Source organism: Myiozetetes cayanensis, unplaced genomic scaffold, assembly GCF_022539395.1.
Source record: "Myiozetetes cayanensis isolate MyiCay16 unplaced genomic scaffold, myiCay2020 scf5-8, whole genome shotgun sequence".
NCBI classification, from domain to species: Eukaryota; Metazoa; Chordata; class Aves; order Passeriformes; family Tyrannidae; genus Myiozetetes; species Myiozetetes cayanensis.
This window is the reverse complement of record NW_026087742.1, coordinates 39,913,702-39,935,275: the sequence shown is the minus strand read 5'-3', so window position 1 is coordinate 39,935,275 and position 21,574 is coordinate 39,913,702.

Here is a 21,574-nt window from a genome sequence, read left to right as displayed (position 1 = left end):
AAACATCTCTTTGCAGATGAAGGCCAGCCAACTAGCTTAGAGTAGCTAACTTTCAGACAGATAAGTATTGGTGGAATTTAAAATGTCTTTGATGGGTATCTTTCAGTTTTTACTCAGAATATGTAAATACATCCTATTTTTTCTCCTCTACAGTGTTCACTTTTTGACAAGTTAACCACAGCAGCATTTTATATCACCACAAGCCAGTGACAGAGTTGTCTGAAGGCACTTGCTTGGACGCCACTGTCTGTGGAATGATTGTGATATTCCATATGACAAGAGCAGAACATGCTGGAGGCAGGTGGGATGGAGTCAATTCCTTACTTATTTCTGCATTTCCAGCCTTCTCTTCTCCAGCATTTAATTCAGTTGATGTCTGTATAGAAAGCACAAACCAAAAGCACAATCACAGAGGCTGCCAGGTTACACTCAAGTGTTTATATTCAGAGGCAAGTTTACTCTTTCACACACGCTCTGTTCAGTGTGTAATACAATTGTAATTTAAGCTGCAAGAAACAGTTAATCATTGAGTCATCAAGGAGATTATTCAGTTCTTTGTAATACGTGGGCAAGTTCTTCTGTCTTCAGATACATAAACATCATTGTTACTCTGCGCTCCTTCTTTTCTCAGGTCAAACATTGCTTCATAATTTATATAAATCCCTTGTCTTTAGGAAAGTTAATATTTAACAGTGAAATGCTGTTACTGAAGTTTTCTGACTGGCAGCTTTGGCATTATCTTAAAGCAGACTGGGGTGCATGTTCACAGATCACCTGCAAAAATAAATAAAGCAATGAGTACTGCTGTTCCTTCATTTACAAAGAAGGCCTGGGAAATCATTCCTAACAAAAGACTTGACTTCTGATTAGCGATAACAGCTTGGTCACTCCGTTTTCCATTTTTTATTGCCATTTCATTGGAATAATAAGAACCAGAATAGGAGTGCCAGAGCAGAAATCCAGTAAGTAATGAGTCCTTAGTGGTGGTCCTATCCCTCCATCTCTGCCAAGTACCTGGCCAACATGTGATTATGTCTTGCACCCCGCCATATCCTCCCACAACCCTAAAGAGCTCCCAATACCACCTCCCTGGCTCTCTCTTGTGCCACCTGTAAGCTACTCATAAAGCATGTCCCCATGTTACATTTAGGTATCTAGCTGAATAATGCCATGTAGTTACCTGTGGGGTGACCGGCCACTGGCCCCACAGCCCAGTCGAGAGGCGAGTCATCTGCCTTCCCATTAATAGGGTTTTTTCTCTTCTAACCAGCTGCTATTTACCCCAAAACCGGTAGGAGCTATGGAATTTCTGTTTGGCTTGGCTGAATTGGCCAGTGCCTTCAGTTGCAGTTGGACCAGATGGACACACAGACACGCAGAAAAGAGGATCCCATGTGGTCAAGCTAAAATAATTTTCTTAGTGTTTTCACTAAATATTCTTCTTGCTTTCCTCTGAACATTTCCATTCAGTTTTGTAATATCATATTCCTCCTACTGTTGACCAGAGGAATTTGGAAGGGCAGACAAGGTAGGGCAGAAAAGACATATAAAACCAAAGAGAAAGCTAATCCAGTTGTTTCATATCACAAAGAAAAAATGGTCTCTTGTTTCTCATCCAATTAATGTTTTTTACCAGATGTTTTTCAAATTAATCATAAGATCATAAGATGATGAGACTGAATTGAAATGAGGAAATTATACATCCTAATGCAATGTTGTTGTTGAGACATGCAAACTAGAGCATTGCTAGTAGATTGTCCTGAAAAGTCCTGCTCACTTCTTTGCCTACAGGAACCTGGTCTCCCAACACTGGCAAAGGAGTGTTTCAGCTGAGTGGGGAAGGAGTTGTGTATAATCAAATACTCGCCAGAGCAGAGCTTAAAAACCCACATTTTTTAAGGAGAGTTTAAAAACTTTACCCTCTCAGGTGAGCAACCTCTCCCCTGTGCTCTCAGGTGACAGACAGATGCCTCAAAAGCCTTGAGAAAACTGATAATGAATCTTTTTAAGGTTTGATACTTTAAAGGAAGAAAATATATGAGCATGGGAGCTAAAGTACAAAGAATGGATCATTACCTGGATGTACATAACCACCCTTCCCTGCACTCACTCATAACTTCATGCCTCTTGATGCTAATTTCCCAATTCCAGATAACAAGCAAGGAAGCTGCAAGGCCAGTGTTTAGGCACTGGTAGCTTACATGCTCTTTGAACATCTTATGGAGCTTGAACCATTTTGTACACCGATCCTTCAGACCTGCCAGAGCCACACCCAAAGCAGAGAACTGAAAACCAGTACACACATCACAGATACGGAGGTGGAACTTCAACAACAACTGAGGATGAGAGAGACAATGTGCTAGGCCAAAGCAGGTGAAAGCACTTCTCTGAGATCTACAGACACAGGTAGAGACCCTTGCAGAGTTAACACTCTTAATGACAGCCATCTCAGTGACCGTATTGAGTGTACCCTGTACCTGTTTTTGTAGAGGGAACCAACAGGTTTGAGTTGTGGGTTCTGCGGTTCTAGCTGTGAATCAGAGTTTTTCATGGTCTGTCTGCACTCATTCATTAGATCAACTTGGGGGAAGGGTTTTTTGGGGGATTTTCCTTATGCATCATGGGCTTCATGTGTTTTTATGATCTGTAAGCATTTTATCTTGCTACCTTTCAATAAGTGAGTGGACATAGATCTGTGTGTGTTTGCGTGCTCCTATGAAAGTACCTTGCTCATGAGTACATGTTGCTCTGTGCAGGCTCTGTGGGGCTCTGTGGCCTGCAGAGGCTAAAGGAGCAGGGAATCTCATCAGCTATGTGGAAATACCTCCTCTCTATGCTACGAGCAAATGCTGCTTGTGGAGCCAAGGGCCACAGAGCCTCTGCATAAGTCAGTAAGACAATATTTTAAACTATGAGATAAAAATCCAACATAAGCTCCTAGAGACTAGCTCTGGGGAGAGTAACTCAGCCTTTGGATGTTGTGACTGTCGGGCATCTGTTTGAGCTTGGACGGATGAAGGTGGTGGTTACTTTTGGAGCAGTTGCTGTGCGTAGGGGAGATTAGCACAGACTGACAAAAAAAAATGCTGCTTCTTTCAAGAGACGGGAGTTGCAAACCTCACTTTGCCGAGCACAGCCACGGCCACGGCCACAGACTGTAGGGACCAACCAGAGCTACCCACATCAGGGTCCCTCTGACTGGGAGTGAGGGGGTCACAGCTGCCTCTCCAAGGTCACAGCTGTCACCCTGCAGTCACAGCTGCCACCCAGCGGGAGCCACTGGGCTCACACGGCTGCCACTGATGGGTCACAGATGGTAGCCAGTGGTCTGAACTGCCATCCCGCGGCCACGTCTGTCACCCCACGGTCACAGATGCGACCCAGCTGTTACAGCTGCCGCCCTGCGGTTACGGCTGGCACGCGAAGGCCACAGCTGTCACCCCGCACAGCTGTCACCCCGCACAGCTGTCACCCCGCACAGATGTCACCCGGCGGCTGCGGTCCCACCCCGCGGTCACTGCTGCCACCCCGCGGTCACAGCTGCCCCAGCTCCTGCTCCAGGCTGGCTCCTCACAGCTCAGCTCCTCAGATGCTTAACTTTTGTTGTGCGGTTGCTCGGCTCACAGTTTTCTAAATAACGCTTTGCATGAGGGTATCTTATGGAGGGAGAAGCACGGGAGGAGAAGCACTTAGATTTTAAAATGAAAAAATGCTTTGTTAAATCTATTAATAGTGTAATTTAAACTAAATAAACTGAGCTCTGTGTTTGCCATATTGGTGGTGATTCAAAATCACTAAAAATCCATAGAAAAACACCGATAGAGTTCTAGAAACTATGTCCTGAAGGACTGAGTCCCCTAAATTGTCAGCAGCTATTATGGGAATTGGTAAAATCTGTTTTGCCCTAGACTGAGACAGTTACAATGGATAGTATGAAAGATCATTATTTAAAAATGAAGACATTTCAAAAAAGGAAATAGCTTACAGACATATTGGAAATGTCATAATTAAATAGAACAACTGGGTAATAAATATAAGAAATAAATAGTTTACAAAAAGCACTGGGAACACTCTTCAAACATGTATGTATATGATACAAATATATATGCATATTTACCTCTAACTATGTTTCAGGCTATCATCATTACTTTTATAACCACTGCTTTTGATTTTTCACCCAAAATCATAGCAGGAATGATTTACATAGTAAATATATGAATTCATCATGATGTAACTTAGCTTAGATTATCATATTTTTCCAAGCAGCTGAAAAGTGAATTTATCACTTCATGCTACTGCAAACAGGATTACTGTGAACAAACCAAGCTTTTAGCATAAAAGAAACACTTCGTGTCAGCAAGCAAGAAAAGTTTACACTGATCTCAGGAGGACACCAAACTAGTACCGGTATGTTCTGGAGCAAAATTCTGCAAGTAAACAAGTGTTTGCTTACAGAATGTACAGAATATGGGAGGAGAATGACTATTGTTAAAGGTGTCTTTTTTCATTTCTAAACATGATAAATTCTTTCCTCATTTCCAGGAACACAGTGAAACTTGTGTGCATCATGAGCTAGAGGACAGGTTTTAATTAGAGAAGAAGGTGCTGATTTAGCAAAGCCTTCAAGCTCATGCCAAAATTCAAACACCTATTTATGTAACTTTACTTTTGAAATCTTTTGCTTAGGCAGAGTCCTAATGAGACATCTATGCTCATTAAGACCATAAAAATGTACTGCCTCAACAAAGCTTACACAAAGCATGGTCATTTCTCAAGCACTTGGCTGAAGAAATGTACATTCACACCATTGCATTCAAAACAATCTGTGCATAAATAAGAATGGACCCCACCATCTTCCTTCTCCTTGCAGTCCCTTTGACTCTCATCCCCAGAGCTTAGTCACTTTGCAAACCTTTCTGTCTCTGCCTCTGGTTTTGCTAAGTTTATCATCAGGTGCAGATTGTTGGAGGCCATCGTTTTGGGAATCAGCATTATTAAAAGGCAGAAGTCTTTTTAAAAAAATGTAAATTGTACAAAGGTAAATACAGAGGTCATTCATCCATTTCTGAATATGCTGTGAGATATTTTTGCACACACGGCATTTCTGTCAGAATTTGTTTTAGACTGTGAAGGCCAAGTCCTAATTATTTAATTACCTGATTTCCACCTATATCCTTGTGTCTGCTGTCCTATTGACTGGATCTGAACCTTTAAAGATACATAACCGTCAGGAAAAGTCTCTGCAATTTGGGATGAATTTGACCACCATGATGCCATTCTTAAATCTTTAAAGTGATGGTGAAACAAAACACTTGTGGAAAAAAATTATCCTGAACTTAGGGAACATATTGCCTACAGGCAGGAATAAGGATTTTGTCTCTTAGGGCACCCCTCTACGGCAAGGGACAAAGGAGCTATAGCCTTTAACACTAGCATAAGCATTCTAGAAAGCATTAGTGTTATATTTCAGAGTAGCAAGGTTCTGAAGCCAGCCTCTTCATCATCCTCACTTGCTGTGCACGGCTTCAGTTTATGGAGAACTTTGTGGCCACAAAAATCAGAGTCCTGGTAGAGAAAGCTATCTGGAAAGCTCTGCCACAGCTGCCCATATGCCTAATGGAGAGATCTGAGCTTGGACCAATGGATGGTCCTTTGGACACCTTCATACCTGTGGCCAAGACAAGTGACCAGAATCAGTCCCAAGTCTCTTACTGAATGCTTTCCCTGTGTGTAGTTAACAGAAGAGACTTATAGAAAAGACAGACACAGCCCTCAGGTAACATTTTTGTGCAACACCAAGCAAAAAACCAGCACAGAGTGATCCCTGCAGCCACTTCTATTGGGAGTTTGTCCCTCCCTCAGCACAGGCAGCCAGGGAACCATGCTCAGGGAGGCACAGACTGCTCAAAAACCTGGTCTCTGCACCTACTGTCAGTCACTAAGGCCAGATTGACATTGTAGGAGGAATACCAGACTGCTGTGGGGGGTTTTTGGACACCGAAGTAAAAATGTGAATACCCTGTAACACAGCACATCTATGTGCCATTGGTGTGCAAGACAGAGGGTTCCTTTTCTCGTAGTCTAAATTAAATTGTCTTCCTCCAGCAGTGGTACCATCTTCCTTGGCTGGCAGCTGGAATTGCCAGCATCATATGCTATCTGACAAAGAGACAAAGGTCTTATTTCATTGCCATGTACAGTAGTAAGTTTATCTCCATGCACAATAGTAAGTTTATCTCACTCATTTGACAGAAAAAACAGCAGACGTAACAGCAGTATTTTTCCTGTGCTACTGTGAGACAAGAGCCTGTGTAAGTCACAGAAGATGTTATGGCACAATCTGTGTATTTGAATCAGAAAAGCTGCGCAGTAATCATTTACAAAATAGTAATCTCTCTGCATACTAGAATAAAATTGTTTAGACTTGTTTGCCAAATTTATATTCGCCTTAGAGAAAACTGATGCAAATAATCTAAACTTGTCAAAACCTGAATGTTTGCCTATCATAGGAAATTACAACATTACAATTTACTCTCATTCTGAATCAAACCTCAATTCAGCATAAGATTTAATTTTTGTATAAATAAATTACACTGTCTTTATATTAATTGCTCATTTTTCATTACCAGACTTTTCTAATAACCATATGTTCATCTAGGTTATTTTTAATTGGCATTTCTTACAATTCAGATTGTAAAATTTGTATTGAAAAATACTCAATCTACATCAATCAAAATATTGACATGTCAATGAGCAAAATTTGCTTGAATTTTTGTAGGTTTTTAGGAGTCCTTTGACAAGTATCATACCCAAAAAGGAAGGCATCAATCTGTGAGGATAGCAGCAGCTACATGATGAGAAATCTTAGAGATGCAGGCATTCCTGGGTTTCAGGTGACCAGGAATGTGGGCTACAGCACTAGGATCAGGAATGACTTGGAGGTCATAGTGTTCCTGACATAGCAAACTACCAATTCTTTCCAGGAATGGGAAAAGAATACATGAATGCATAGGTGGGGAGTTGTGGATTTTCTGGCTTTGGAAATAAGTAGGCATCATTTGGATGATTTAAAAGGACAATTAACTTTCTAATTTTTGCCAATGTTGTCTCCAATTTGTATTTCATGTATTTTATCTCCATTATAAACTCGGCAAGGACTTTGTAATAAGTCTCTAAGATTTTTTTTCCAAAAGTTACTAGTTCTTAAAATTAAGGGAAGATTGTATTATAAAAGGGCACAACACATGTTCAAGTGCACAGTTCTTCACCTGTTTTTAGAGAGAAACCCACACTTGTTACTGCACCACTAAGTGCATTGCATAGCATTAAGAAGACTACCAGTTTAAAAACACAGGTTGGCTATCACAAAATGAAATGATCTCACGATATGAGATCATGAATGGTTAGAATTTTCCCACAGTATGACATCTCCAGCTTTGTTTTTTACCTCAACCCTATTGCACAACGCTGCCACTAGATGTCAGATGATGTAAGGGCCCCACTGGTCCCCTCAAGCAAGTCTGGTCAACAGATGAATTAGAATAAAGTATTGAACTTTCCTTGTGGACGGGTGAAAATAGGTAACTATTGATCTTTAGCTTTTGGTAGCATTAAATTGTGGGTTTTCTAGGAAGAATAACACTGTTTTGATACACAAGAACACAGGAAGGGTCCTGAAGCCACTTTCTTCCTCTGGGCTGTTACACTGTTTTTAGAGCATCTTTCGAAATGGAATCTGATTCATTACAGGAACTCTTCATCATTAGCACAACGCTAACACTAAATAACTATAGAAAAATGAGACTCAGAGCTTACCTGATGCAAATTAAAGTCATATAAAGAAAAACAAATTATCAGGTTTAGTTCCTTCAGTCAGTATAGACTTACCTGTATTAACATCTCAGCTGGCTCCCTGGCCTTGCCCTTCAGGCCCATGTTCACAGCTAAACTACACTAAGTATGGAGCTTGGTGATAAAATATTATGCTATGTTTACTTTCAAGGAAGTTGTAAAACTGGACACTAAAGGAAAAAAGACATTCTCTATGTCACATCGTGGAGTAAATGAATGCTGTCCATAACAGGTTAAGGGAATATTTGCAAAGATCAGAGCTAAGAAGACAGCTCTGGACTATGTCCTGCCACTCAACAGAAGGACCAGCCTTGGACTGTGAATGTCATCATGGTCCCAACTTCCCAGGACAAGACCTAGAAAGAGGAGTAACAAGGAAAAGGCAATGTTCTGTGTACAACAGGAGAGAAAAGCTTCCCACTTGCATCTGCATACAGGACAAGTTCTGTGTTCTGTGATTACACCAGTTTAATCTGAATGCTCTATCCATGTTCATAGGGAAAAAAAGTGCTTCAGAGAACTTCATTCTGTTCTAGTACTTGTGTAAAGTGAAATGATGCAAAAGGATTTCAGTCACAGTGAATGATACTAAAAACCAAAGCTGATGTCAGGTTTATCCCTTTCTAACTACAGAGGGAAAACCATGGGACATAACACACATAATATTCAAGTTAATTACTTGGGATGAGTCTAACTTTCATCAGAATGGTTTTGTAACACTATTTCATTTAATTGCACAGACTTAACCCTTCAGGTGAATGCTCTGAGTGGGCATGAAGTATTTGCACTACTGAAGAGATGATATCTTTTTTTAATCTCATTTCCTCCCCAGAAGTGTCTAAATTATTGTTTTACATGGAGTCTTTCAATCACTGTTCATGGTTGCAGCTGTGAAAAGGCACTTTCTCTTGTTATCTGCTTCCTAGTCTGATGCTAGGTTATATTTTCTTCCAAAAAAGAAGTACCTCAGTTATTCATTAAAAATAGAGTTTCTGAAATGCTATGCATGTGGGTATTCTTCCTCTTTCTTCTGCTATTATTTGCTACATCATCATGACTCTTATCCCTTTGATAGTCCATGTGGGACCCTGGTATATGCTTTTGCCCCAGTGAAGGATTAGAAGTGGACAATAATTTTGAAAACACAGAGAAGCAGAATGTGGGAACAAATGGTACCAGAAAATAGTTTATAAACTTTGCAAATTCAAGGATTTCCTGAAAAACAACATAACAATATGGGATGTTAGAACATTTTAAAATGTGGAAGTATGAAATATGAAATCCTACACTGGGGAATAAACTTGAGGTTAGTTTGGAAAGTAAATACTACATGAACAGACTGATAAGCCTTAATCCCAAACAAACTCATTGAAACAATTAAAAATGAAAGGAATTAAAGTTACTCTTTCAAAACTGGGCTAACTCAATCCTGAGAGAGTTATTTTTGACCTACCATTGTGAAACAGAAGGTAGAAGAACAAAATTAAATCCATCATTATCTGCAGCATTTATTTTTAAAAAACATGGAAGCCAAAGGTTTTACTGCTGCTCAGTGAGTGTCAACATAAACATGTATATAAAGTCATTGTGTTGCTTAGCATTGTGGTTTTCTAAGGAACGACTGGATAACAGTTTACCTGTTGTGTGACAGGAGGCTCTAAGAGCCTAAGATGAGGAACTGCTGCTTTAATGTCAGGCCCATCCTGAAGAGCTTTGCAAGATCAACATGGGGACCTTTGTCATCTTGTAGTATTGAAGATTAAAATCCTGAAATATCTGTGGGACATACTGGTACCTTGTCATCAGTGAAGTAAATTAAGAAGTGGCAGAGAAGTAATGCTCTATACTCTTAAAATTATTAACTTGGTCATTGACACAGCTTTGTCCTGGACAAACTATCATTTGGACACGGTTCAGGAGTCAGTACAGTTCAGAGACTTGCCTCAAGAAATCAAGTTGTTTGTCATCAATCAGATGACAATCAATTAGATCTGCATGTATCTGTTCTGTTTTGAAAGTTAATTTTCGAAAAGAGAATGGTTTCAGGCCTATTTATTTTAGCAGTTTGCTCTTCGCAATTTGACCAGTTGCCACATTCATGTGGATAAGGATAACATACCTGCTTTCTCATCTATATCACCACATTTTCTTCCCGTCTGATAGGTTATTTGTCGTACACCTGGGTATTACCCAATACTTTTCTTTCAAAGTGCTCTTAAAGTGCATCTAAGTTTTAGGAACCTTTCTTCTGGGAACTGGTAAGGAAAATAAACCTGACTCTTAGATAGAAGATATTGGTCCAACCTTAAACCTCCACAAAAAATAGCAAAAGACTTTTCTTTTTCTTTTTTCTTATTTTCTTTTTTTTCTTTCCCTGAATATTCCACTGCTTCATAATATGGTTTTGTGGCTTGGTTATTAGGGGATTTTTTAGAGCACATGCTCTCAGTCATCTCAGTCCCGTTTGGATGGGTTTGCTTAAGAGTGCTACAGAAATCCAATGCCATGGCAGGTTCTGTTCAATGTCTGCTGTTTGTCCAACTACACTCTATAACATCCTTCTTTACAAGGTAGACGTAAGACTAATGTATTCTATCATTGTGTCACTTGGTCTTTAGTCAAAACAACAATCAACTTTAAACGTGCACAAGGCATCTGACAAGACACTGACTGCATATCTCTGCCAAACCTCAGGCCCTTCAAAGCTCTGGACTATCTTTTTTTTAATCTGCCTCAGAGCTCAGCTTTCATCTGCTTCATTTCAGCATCTGTATAGACTGTCTCATCTGCATAATTTAGGGCCCCAATCCAACATTATTTTTCCAGTCCTTTGACTTACCAAGGAGGTCCAATAGATCTGTTTGGCCACAGATCACTGACCCAAGTGACTTTTACCCCCTAAGCAGCTGCTTCAGCAGCTGGGGAGGATGAAGATGGACGCACACCTTTCCTATGAGAGCATCGATCAAATTATCACTAAGAAGACAGTTTGCTTGGATACATTTCAGGCCAAGTTTACAGCAGATATCCTAAACACTAATTCTTCTGCTGAGCTTTACATGCCTGCCCCTTCAGCTACTCTGAAACCAGGGACCAAGGGGACGGAGAACCTCTGAAATGAAAAATGCAAAGTTCTTTTGGATAACAATCAATCAGCATTCTGCTTAAAGCTGTGACAGTCACTGTTTCTCTTGGGCTTTCCAGACTTAAAGCAGTCAGCATTTCGGTACCATTTTGGAGCAACAGTCTGGTGAACCCCCATGTACTGCAGCCACCCTTCACCACAACCTCCCATGAGCTGGTAGAGAGTCATGCAGGACTTCACTGGACTTGTGCCTTGATAGCACTTTGCCAAAAATAATGAATGTCAGCAAAGTCCTTTAGAAAATAAAGAAAACTTTCTAAAGAAATTTAATTTATGAGATTTTCGGTTTTCATCAGGAACTGAAAAATTCCCCAGATTTCATAAACTGCTTGCCATAGCCTTTGTGGCCTGTGAATCATCTCCTAGAATTGTGACAAGAATAATTCTCTTTTTTTAACTAGTGTTTTATTTTATCACCACTCAGTCTCTCATTCTGAGACTGCTAGAGGAGATACCACTTGCGAAAATGCCTGACAGACCAGAGGTAACATGATTGTAACTGAGCTTTAATCAGTGCTGGGGACTGATCTCCAGCTGTAGATAGAACCACTGTGACCAGACCAAAGAGAAACTGTAGGACTGAGGCTACTAGGATGAAGCATATAAGATGGCATTTCAGATGAAGTCTAAAGCCTAAGGCTACATCTCTAGCAGGAGATAAAATGCAATTGAGATCATTCACTGACATGGTGGCCGAGAGACATGAAAGAGCTCACACCCAGGTTATTAAACTCTGTTAATCTCTGAGTTAGTTTTCTACTTCCAAACAGGTTACTTGGGAATTGTTCCTGACATACGACTTTCCCTGAATAGTGCCTAGGAACCATTCAGAGGGTTGGTCTGAAATGAAGCCATGCAACAACCACTCCAGCAATTAAGCAGGACAGAAGATTGAGATCTAGCACCTGGGAATGTTTTTCAGTACCACAAAATTTACTCATACCAAACAGAGCATGAGCATCATTCCATCTCTCTCAAAAGTCCATTGAACATCATGCTCACAGATGCCAATGCAGCAGTTTTCAGTGAGGCTCACAGGCAAAACATTTTCTGCTCTTCTCACCTAGACTCCCTTCTTTTAATTTCAGAACAGTTTAGTTTGTTCTCATTTAATTTTATGCCTGACAAGACAATTTTTGTCTGACAAGAGAATTCAGATGACTTTGGCAAGAATTTGAATCAGAGTTGTAGCTGCTACAACCATTTCACAAGAGGCAGCATAGCAGTGGCTTGAAGGCAACCGTGACACCACAATTTAAAAAAGGGAACAAATTATAAAGCAGGATATCCTTTGGAGACTGCTACTGCTCATTCAAAACAGATGTGAAGCACATTGGTCTAGTGGCAGGATGAACAGATGCAGGGTTGTGTTGGAGCGCTAGCCCAGTAAAATGGCACAGAACCTTTTTAGATACACACACAACAGCATATGCACATATATATATGTGTGTGCATACACTTATAAAGCTATAAAGAGAATTCAAGCAACATACTGGAGAGGTGCTCTGCGTGTGGTGGCTGCACATGGGCAAACTGCACTTGACAAATCTGTAGCCCTCTGAATCTCTTCTGGTCCTCCTCTCACCCCATGCAGCCTCCATCAAGGTAACTATGGGTTTTTTAATCTCCTTATCTAAAGAGAACATAAAGCTGAAGCTGCCAAGGAAGTCACTGCCATGTGCCATTCATCAAAGAGCCCTCTGCAACACTAAGAGACTCACTGGACATTCTTTCCTTTCTTCAGCTCATGTTATAGCTCATGTTAAATATTGTTGCTGCTTTTGAAGTGAACACCACTAAAGACTAAGCGAAGGTTAGTGCATCAAAAGGCTTAATAAGGAAGGAGCCATTTACAAGTATATTTATATCTAGTAGGATCTACTCCATCATTTTGTTTTACCTTTTCACAACACAGAAAGTTCTCCAGCGTAAGATGTTTTAGCACTGGAAATATTTTACACTAATTTGTGTACAAAAGGGAAACATTTAATCAGATACAAGGTCTTTTAGGGCTTTAGATGTCATCAGTCAAATCCTAAATATATATAGGAACACCAGTGCTCGACCTAGTCTGCACCAGTGGTATAAGATCCCATAGAAATGCATCACAAGTGGCATCATGTAACAGTTTTATTTTCTTTTGTGCTGAATTGTAGCAGTGACATCTTTTTCCTTCAAATTCAGGTTCCAGACCCGTATCTGCACCACTGGGAAACTTGTAATTTTTGTATAACAACTTTTTTTTTCAGGTCCTCGTACTGGATAACTTGAGTATTTCAAACACAGAGCCCCCCTTACACCATCTCTGACAGGGTTTCCCAAAAAAGGTGCAGCAGATTGATGCCATGGACTAGCTAAAGAATGAAAAGGAGATGTTCTTCTCTGTGGTAGGTGAGTACGACACACACATTCTTTACCAGCTGACCCTTTTGGTCTTTACTTCTATTGGAAAACAAAATTTTATTTTTCACTAAGAAAGTGCAGACAAACTAAAAGCAATGGAAGGGTGGGATACGTCTGACAAAATGTAGACATCTACAATGTGTATGGCTGTACATGAGTACTTCAAGCAAGTATACTCAGTATATACTCATTATACTCAGTCTGGACCTGTTATTTACTCCAATCTCTGAACAGTAATTTAGAGGATACCCCCACTGAACAGTGATAAAGCCAAACAGAGATTACTCTACCATCTCTCCAGCTTCCCAAAGGCTGCCCATTTCATAAGCAGGGTGAAATATATGCTTATGCCAAGGTTAAACACACAGCACAGTCATGGTTCATCAAATCTTGGCTCCCTACAGCTTCAGAAACATCAATGTTTAGAAGATCCAAAAAATACTTATCCCATGTTCTTCCAAATAGTACAAAGCACAAAATAGTCCTGCAATAAACTGTTCAGCTTAAGATCTTCTGTAAACACAGTAGAAGAGAGCAACAAATATCACAGATATCCACCAAACCACACCAGAAGAAGAGAGTAACAGATGTCACAGAGACATCCTAAGTCCAAGGCCCTTAATCAGCAGAGAATATATTAGATACATTTGCAGATCCCTTATCATCACAAGCCCATTTTCCACCACCACTACTGTTCATTGTGTTTTCAGGAAGATGCTGGGGAAAAATAAGCACAACACAGAAGCCAGTCTATTCAAACCTGTGTTTAAAGTAGAATTAATCATCCTTAAGATGTTCTAGTTTCATCTACATAGAAGTGCAATTTGAAATATTTACAATGGTTAAGGAAGTAAAGAATAAAAAATATCTTAAAACTGGTAAAATTATACAAGAATCAGTGGAAAAGCAGTGAATTGTTTTTATATCTTTTCCCTCCTAAATGATTTTGATTATTTACCTCTCTTATCTATCATACTGGTTTTTTTCTGACCCATCTAAATAAAGTTAAAATTAAAAAAATTTAATTTGTTTTCTTTGTTTTTTCTAATGAAATGGGGAAAACAAATGTTGTCTGAAAATTGAAGAAAGAGGTATTGGCACAAAATAAAAAAAAAATTCTGCAACTTTTCCAGGAAAAGTTTTCTGGTAAATTCTGACCCATCTATCTTAAAATCAACTCACACTTACTAAGTAAATGAAATAAGGGTGCATAGGGAACACAATATTATTACAGCTGTTCCAGCCACTGAGTGAAGACATTGATTCATTTTAAAGAAACCACACTCAAAAAAGCTATAAAATTTTCATAGAAGTCATTAAATTCATTTGACTTGGTGAATACAGAGCATGTGTATATGCTGTAATATTCATGAGTAATAAAATAAATTCTTACAGAACAAAGCCAAATGTCTGTGCTACTGAAGTTAGTACTTAGCAAAATTGCTATGAAGATCATCTGACTTGCTTTGAAGATTAGTATTAAAAGTATCATCAAAGCTTTTAATCTGATTTTCCAGATCTTGTTAGCGGATACTAATCTTAGAGAAAACCAGCCATGAATTGGTGTTCATGCACCTTTTCTACCAGTTCTAGAAAACTTCCATCATCCTAAACCTAATGATGTTTCTTACTTGCAGTTTCCTTAGCTTTCTTTTTAGATCAAGCAGTTTCTTACAGCTCCCACCTTAAAAATAGATTTTCCACTTAGCACATTTAACCAAAATCTTCAAACATTTTCTTTTCTGGCTTATTAGTCTATTTTTTTAAGGTATGAGAATGTCCATCTGTGCAATCCAAGTGAAGTTGCCTGAAACCACTTGTATAGGTGAGGAGACAAGGTTAGTTAGCCATAGTAGGGCTACTGTGAGTGAGCAAGTGTAATAAGAGTTGCATGTTTTCCTGAGGCAGAAAGAGGCAGGAAGGGATTGTTTATTATCTTATTGCTCTTCATACAGCACCCACAGACTGAAAAGATCTACCTCTGCCCACTTTCTGATATCGCATATTCAAAGTTGTCTATCAAAGATACTGTTTAGATCATACTTGTCCCTGGCCACAGTAGGGTGGTTGGAACTAAATGATCTGTAAGGTTCCTTCCAACCCAAATAATTCTATGGTTTCATGATTCTATGACTTCAGTGAAGAAGTCTTAGCATTCCAAATATATTTTCAAAAGTATGAAAATTACAGCACTAGTTGTTTATAATAACTCTTTCTTCTTCCAAATCTATGATAAAAAAAAAAAAAAAGAAAAAAAAGAAAAAAAGAAAAAAGAAGAAAGAGCATCCAGAAAGTATTCATAAAGAATTCAGAAGAATCAGTAGCAAAACAGATGCAGGACTGGAAATGAATGGTAGGTATTCAACCACACAGCAAATAGGCCTGATCCTGACAGTCTGTGCTCTGTGGAGGTAAAGGGGTTAATATAAGCACAATGTCTGTTTCCAAAAAAATAGCACATTTATTGATTTATTTCTGTGATGAAGCTGAATGAAATTTCCTTACCAGCTGCTTTAGGAAAAACTCTGAAATGTGTCAGCTCTGTATCCAAGCCATGTCATCATCAGATGATTTTGAATCCCAAGATATAATTCTGCTCTTGTCCCTAGGATCTGCTGACATGGCACAGGGGAATGGTTCAAAGCTGCACTAGAAGAGGTTCACACCAGACATTAGGAAGCACTTCTTTATAAGAGGATGGTCAAACACTGGACTAGGTGTTCTGGAGAGGTGGTTGATGTCAGTCTTTAAGAGGTATTTGAACAATGCTGCTAGCAACATGCTTTAACTATTGATCAGTCCTGAAGTGTTCAGACAGTTGGACTGGATGATCATTGTAGGTCCCTCCCAAGTGAACTATTCTATTCTATTCTATTCTATTCTATTCTATTCTATTCTATTCTATTCTATTCTATTCTATTCTGTGTATTTTGGTGTTAGACCTACCATAACAAAGTAAGTGGTCCACATTGAACCCACAAACGTTAATAGCAAGCAGAGATGTTAGTTTGTACTGACATCAGTATTTTAGAATTGATTTGACAATGAATTTGAGTTGGTTGACAATGAATGTATCAATATGCTACAAGTAGTGCAACCCAGATAGCCAAGGCTGCACTACCTTTGGACACTATGTGACAGCAGCTCAGGTATCACTAAAAACGGAATTGGGATAACACAGATTTCATTGCTGTCTAAAAGTGTAAGCTGAGCCTCTGAGGCACACTGGTGAGGTGATAACCATCACTGCAATGAAAAAAGGAGGTTGTAGTGAGATGGGGATCGATCTCTTCTCCCAAGCGACAAGTGATAGAACAGGAGGAAATGACCCCAAGTTGTGCTAGGCAAGGTTTCTATGGGATAGTAAGAAAAGATTTTTCATGGAAAATGTTGTCAAGCATTGGAACAGACTGTCCAGGGAAGTAATGGAGTCACCATTCCTGGAGGTTTTTAAAAGATGTGTAAATGTGGAGCACAGGGACATGGTTTAGCAGTGAACACAGCAGTGCTGGGTTAACAGTTATACTTGATGGTCTTAAAGGTGTTTTCGAACCTGAATGATCCTAAACAGGTAAAGTACTGTAAAATAAAGAAACCTCTTTTTCCAGAAAAAAAAAATTTCATTATTGAAGAGTTAATTATCTTTCTAACAGTTACTTGTCTTTTATTCAAAATATAAATAACTTCTCTAGAGCATGAGAAAGCTGAAAAGAGAAATGGTAACAGCCAGGAAAACAGTTTTTCTTGTGGCAGGAAGCCGTATCTACTGACATGGACTAAACACAAGGCAAGTTCTGCAGCTGTTCAGATGTAGGAGTTCACAGCTGATGGTGCTCACTGGGGCTCACATCTTATGCTCTTCAACAGCAGGAACTGCTTCTGAGAGCTCTGTCTGGAGATGATTGTGAAACTCTTCTCAGTGACTCAACAACAATCACATGGGTTTGCCAACAGACATGTTAGCCTACAGAGAGCAGTAGGGGCACTTCATGAATGCAGACAGGATGTGGCAAGCATGAGGTTCAATCTGAGAAGTTCTTCACCAAGATTTTCCTTCATGACAGTAAGTTAAAGATGCATGAAAGTGAATTTGTCTGTTCTGTCTGAAACCTACCATTGACATTCAGGCTAACTTTACAGAAATCACCCCAGGAACAGTCTAGTTTTGCAATTCCTCTAATAAACACTTTCTCTTTCCTTTTTTCCCTTTTCTCATTTTTATGGATTTGTTTACTTCTCTTCTGGTCCCAAAGACTACAAATATGCCAGAGAGAAGGAAAATGCGACTAATATTTTGAAAATCGGTTCTAGATAGGTTGCCATAGTGGTTGCTGAGCAGACCACCAGATGGAAGTCAAAGAAAGTGAAAACTGGACCATGAGGATCAGAATCACAGTTACTCCTTTTCTGAGCTTTTTGTTTTATGTAAACACAGAGCATAATGAGGAATGCTACAACTCAGCCCTGCAATATAACGCTATTCCAATAATTACATCAGGGTCAGCATTTTGAAGAGCTTCAGTCTCACCACAGAAACTCCTACCTAGAATCAATTCTAAAGAAATTCAATGAAAAAACCTTTCTGACCAGCTCCTAAAGACCTGCATTTCCTGGGAACATGGTGATACAATGGGAAAACACTGAAGAAGCTGTAACTAATTAAGCCCTTTCTCAAAAGAACCAGAAAAATACTCCAGAATGAGCAGCTCTCTGCAGAGAGAACCATCGTGTGGTTTAAATGGTCCTATGCAAGGTAGATGAGCAAAGAAGCAAATATTCATTCCCATCCAGTATCTAATTATTTGAGTTCAGTCTGCAACCTCTTCAGTCTGTTTTCATCAACACAATCTGTTTTCATCAAGAAGAAGATGATGACAGAGCAGAAGCCAGTCACCACTTTTCCATTTTTAGTTTGAAAAAATCTCTTCTGTGATCTAATAAATTAGACCCGGCAGAGTAACTACAGAACTATATAGCTGAAAACAATGATAGGGGATTTACATTAAGCAAGGGAAATGCAAAAACACTGGGGAAGCATAGTTTAATATATGACTATGCATGAATTTTGGTGCTTGAATTTTTGCTGTGGTACTGCTGTCAAAATTTTTTTGCACTATGCCAAATTTTATGCATTATACCGTATGTACCTTTCATATTCATTCCTTTGTGCCAATTTTTATGCCAGTTAAAAATATTCTCTACTAGAAACTGTACCATCAGGCTTGCAGAGAAACTGCAAATGCGTCAAATACTTGCACTGAATCAATTTAAGCAAGATGTTAACTGCCTCTCTTCCTTTTACTTACATGACAGAGTAAGACATTTTAACCTCCAGAAGAGCCTGAGACCAAGGTATAAGTGGGCCATAATAACGTTGTGATTTCCCTCAAAACTGTGGAACCTATGCAGAAGACAAATATATTTCATGTTCGTTGCATGATTTTTAGTCTTCTGTCCTACTTCTTGTGGGTGGACCTTCCTTTCTATCTACTTCAGAACAAAGCCCAGGGGCAAAAAACCTGTGATCCAAAACTGGGACAAATTTGCCCCTACTCCAAATAGCCTCCAGTTTTGCACATCTGAATGAGAGTCCTGCGTACACATCCCTTTATTTTCTACAACCATGAGTGAAAAACAAACCTTTTTTCATCTCTACTTCTTTGAGGAAAAAAAAAAAAAAAAAGCCAAACCTGTAAACAAGATTTGTCAAACATGCTAAAAAGGAACAGCGATTTATTGCTATTTATTGAATTTAGCAGACATTATTGAGCAATGCAGGAAATCAGTATAAACACACAGGGAATCAGCTGTCAAAAATATGAGATATGTTCAAAGCCACAAAACCATGAAAAAGTACAGTAACTCTTTGCATCCGTGCCTATAAAAGATTGCTTAAGATAAAGGCAGATTACTTTTCCCAAGATAAGAAATGCAGGGGCATTTTAACAGATGAATGTGGGGTTTCTATATCTGTTTTTTCTTAATTTTCTCTTTGAAGAAACATACTGTGTCTGTAGTTCAAATTGTCCTCATTCCCATCAAGTAAAAAAGAAACTGTGACAGTCTACTTCAGTAAAAATTCTTCCTTAATGGAGGTCAACGTGCAGAAAAACGATAGTGAAACAGTCCTTTACATTTTTTCTCTACGGGTTGTGACACAGTGGCAGCTGGTGAGAATGGGGTGAAGACACCTGAAGGGAAATGCAGGCCTTATTAAGATTACTGACTTTTAACATTTGCCTAAAGGGGTCAGAGGTTTTCTCTGAGACTTCAGACTTTTGGAAGCCAAGATCGCAAAACCTTACTCCCATATATAACTTATAGTAACTTGAAGTGTGTTGTACCATGCTTACACAACCAAACCACTCCATAATAAATCCATTATGTATGTATTTTCCTTGTTTTGAAGTTTCTCATAACCTGGGGTTTATAGCTCTTCTAATGGCTTTTCTGTTGTTCTTGCATGGTACAAAGCTGCATAACTCAGAGAAAATTAAGAAAGCATTGTGCAATCGAGTTCCTGGTATCCCAGAATAGCTCTACACTGTCCCAAGTGAGCACTGATATATGGTGTTAGCCCTCCCTTGAATGTTTCCTCTCTCTCTAGTTGAGCTGCAACATAGCACAGTCATATCTAGAAAGCCAAGGCACAATCATTCACAGAGTTCATATTGCCACATCAGTGAACAGACTATTTTGGGACAGGCATATTTGTCACTGCTGTCACCCATCATCTTTCTATTGCCATCACACCTTATCACAAATAAGAAGGATATATACTGAAAAAAAGAATTTCTAATGTAACATGAGCATACCCAGCAAGCAAGAACTTAAAGCATGGGGCCCATGTGAAAGTTGTTCTGGTTCACTGAGTTCAGAGCTGACAAGAAAACACATTGAATTGTCCCCTTTAAAGACTTATCAAGTTCTCTTTTGAAGCTATTTCACTTACTGCTCTTCTCACTAGAGAGCTTCATTCCTCCAGTGATTAGAAACCTGTTTGTTACTTCTCTATTATTTTTTCCACATAAATGTCTATATCCTATAAATTCAATTGTCTTTCCTCTAGTTTACCCTCAGGAATGTACTTGAAGAAAATAATCATTTCTCCTCTTCATTGCAACAATGCAAATCATTGCTGTCAACACCCGTTTGGACTTCAGTTGTGAAATTAACAGCTGCTTTCTGATTACATAGACACCCAAAATTGCTCCAGAGCAGAAAGCAAAGAACCTGTTTCATCAAAATTCAACAGACTTAGCTCCTCTGACACCAGAAAAAGTGACAGTAAGGGGAAATTGAAATCCAGCTTAATATGTGATGAACATCTCTGGAGATAGGACATAGCTGCATTAAAACAATGCAGTCATCAATTACTTTACAACATATTGTAGATTAATCATTTTCATTTACCAATAAACTTATGCAGGTATAAAAATACCTGTAAGCTACAGGTTTTAATTACAGCAACGTGTATTTTAGCTATCACGAATGTGCATGGAGATAACAGTACTATCAGTGTCATGTCTTCCTTCAGTCAAAACTTCAACTTCTTTCTGAATTTTTTTACTTTTTCATTTAAACTTCTAGACTTCTTTGGCTTCTGAGATTTTGTCTTATTTTCTACTATCAATAAATATACTGTATAGCACTTCATTTCTTCAGCTTAAAGCCACCACAGTAGATTATAGAGACTTTTGATAGTTAGGGAGGCAGCGGTCTCATGGGTGTGGACCTGCACTTAAAGTAGACATAATGTATGATGGGAATGAAAACTTAAACCTTCAGGTGTGCAGTGTGAAAACAGTGGAGAAAGAAATATTGGGAATGGGATGAGGGACACACAACTGACTCTACCTTGATTATTAAACCTGATTATAACATGCCTTGATCATATTTTGCTCAGAGACATCCTCTACCAAAAAAAAAAAAAAATTCCCCAGCCTTTGTTCCATATGTCTTCCTGATCATAGCCATGTTGTACATCCCGGTGACGCACTCTTACTTCAACTTTTGAAATGGATAATTCAAAGCGTGTACTTGCACTTAGTTATTGTTCATGAGTTGTACTACTCTGACTTTCCCATTTGACCACAAGCACATCTGAAGGGCCCATATACCAAAATCAAAAGCATTCCTAGGGTACTGCTTTCCCTTGAGGATGTGAAGATGCGC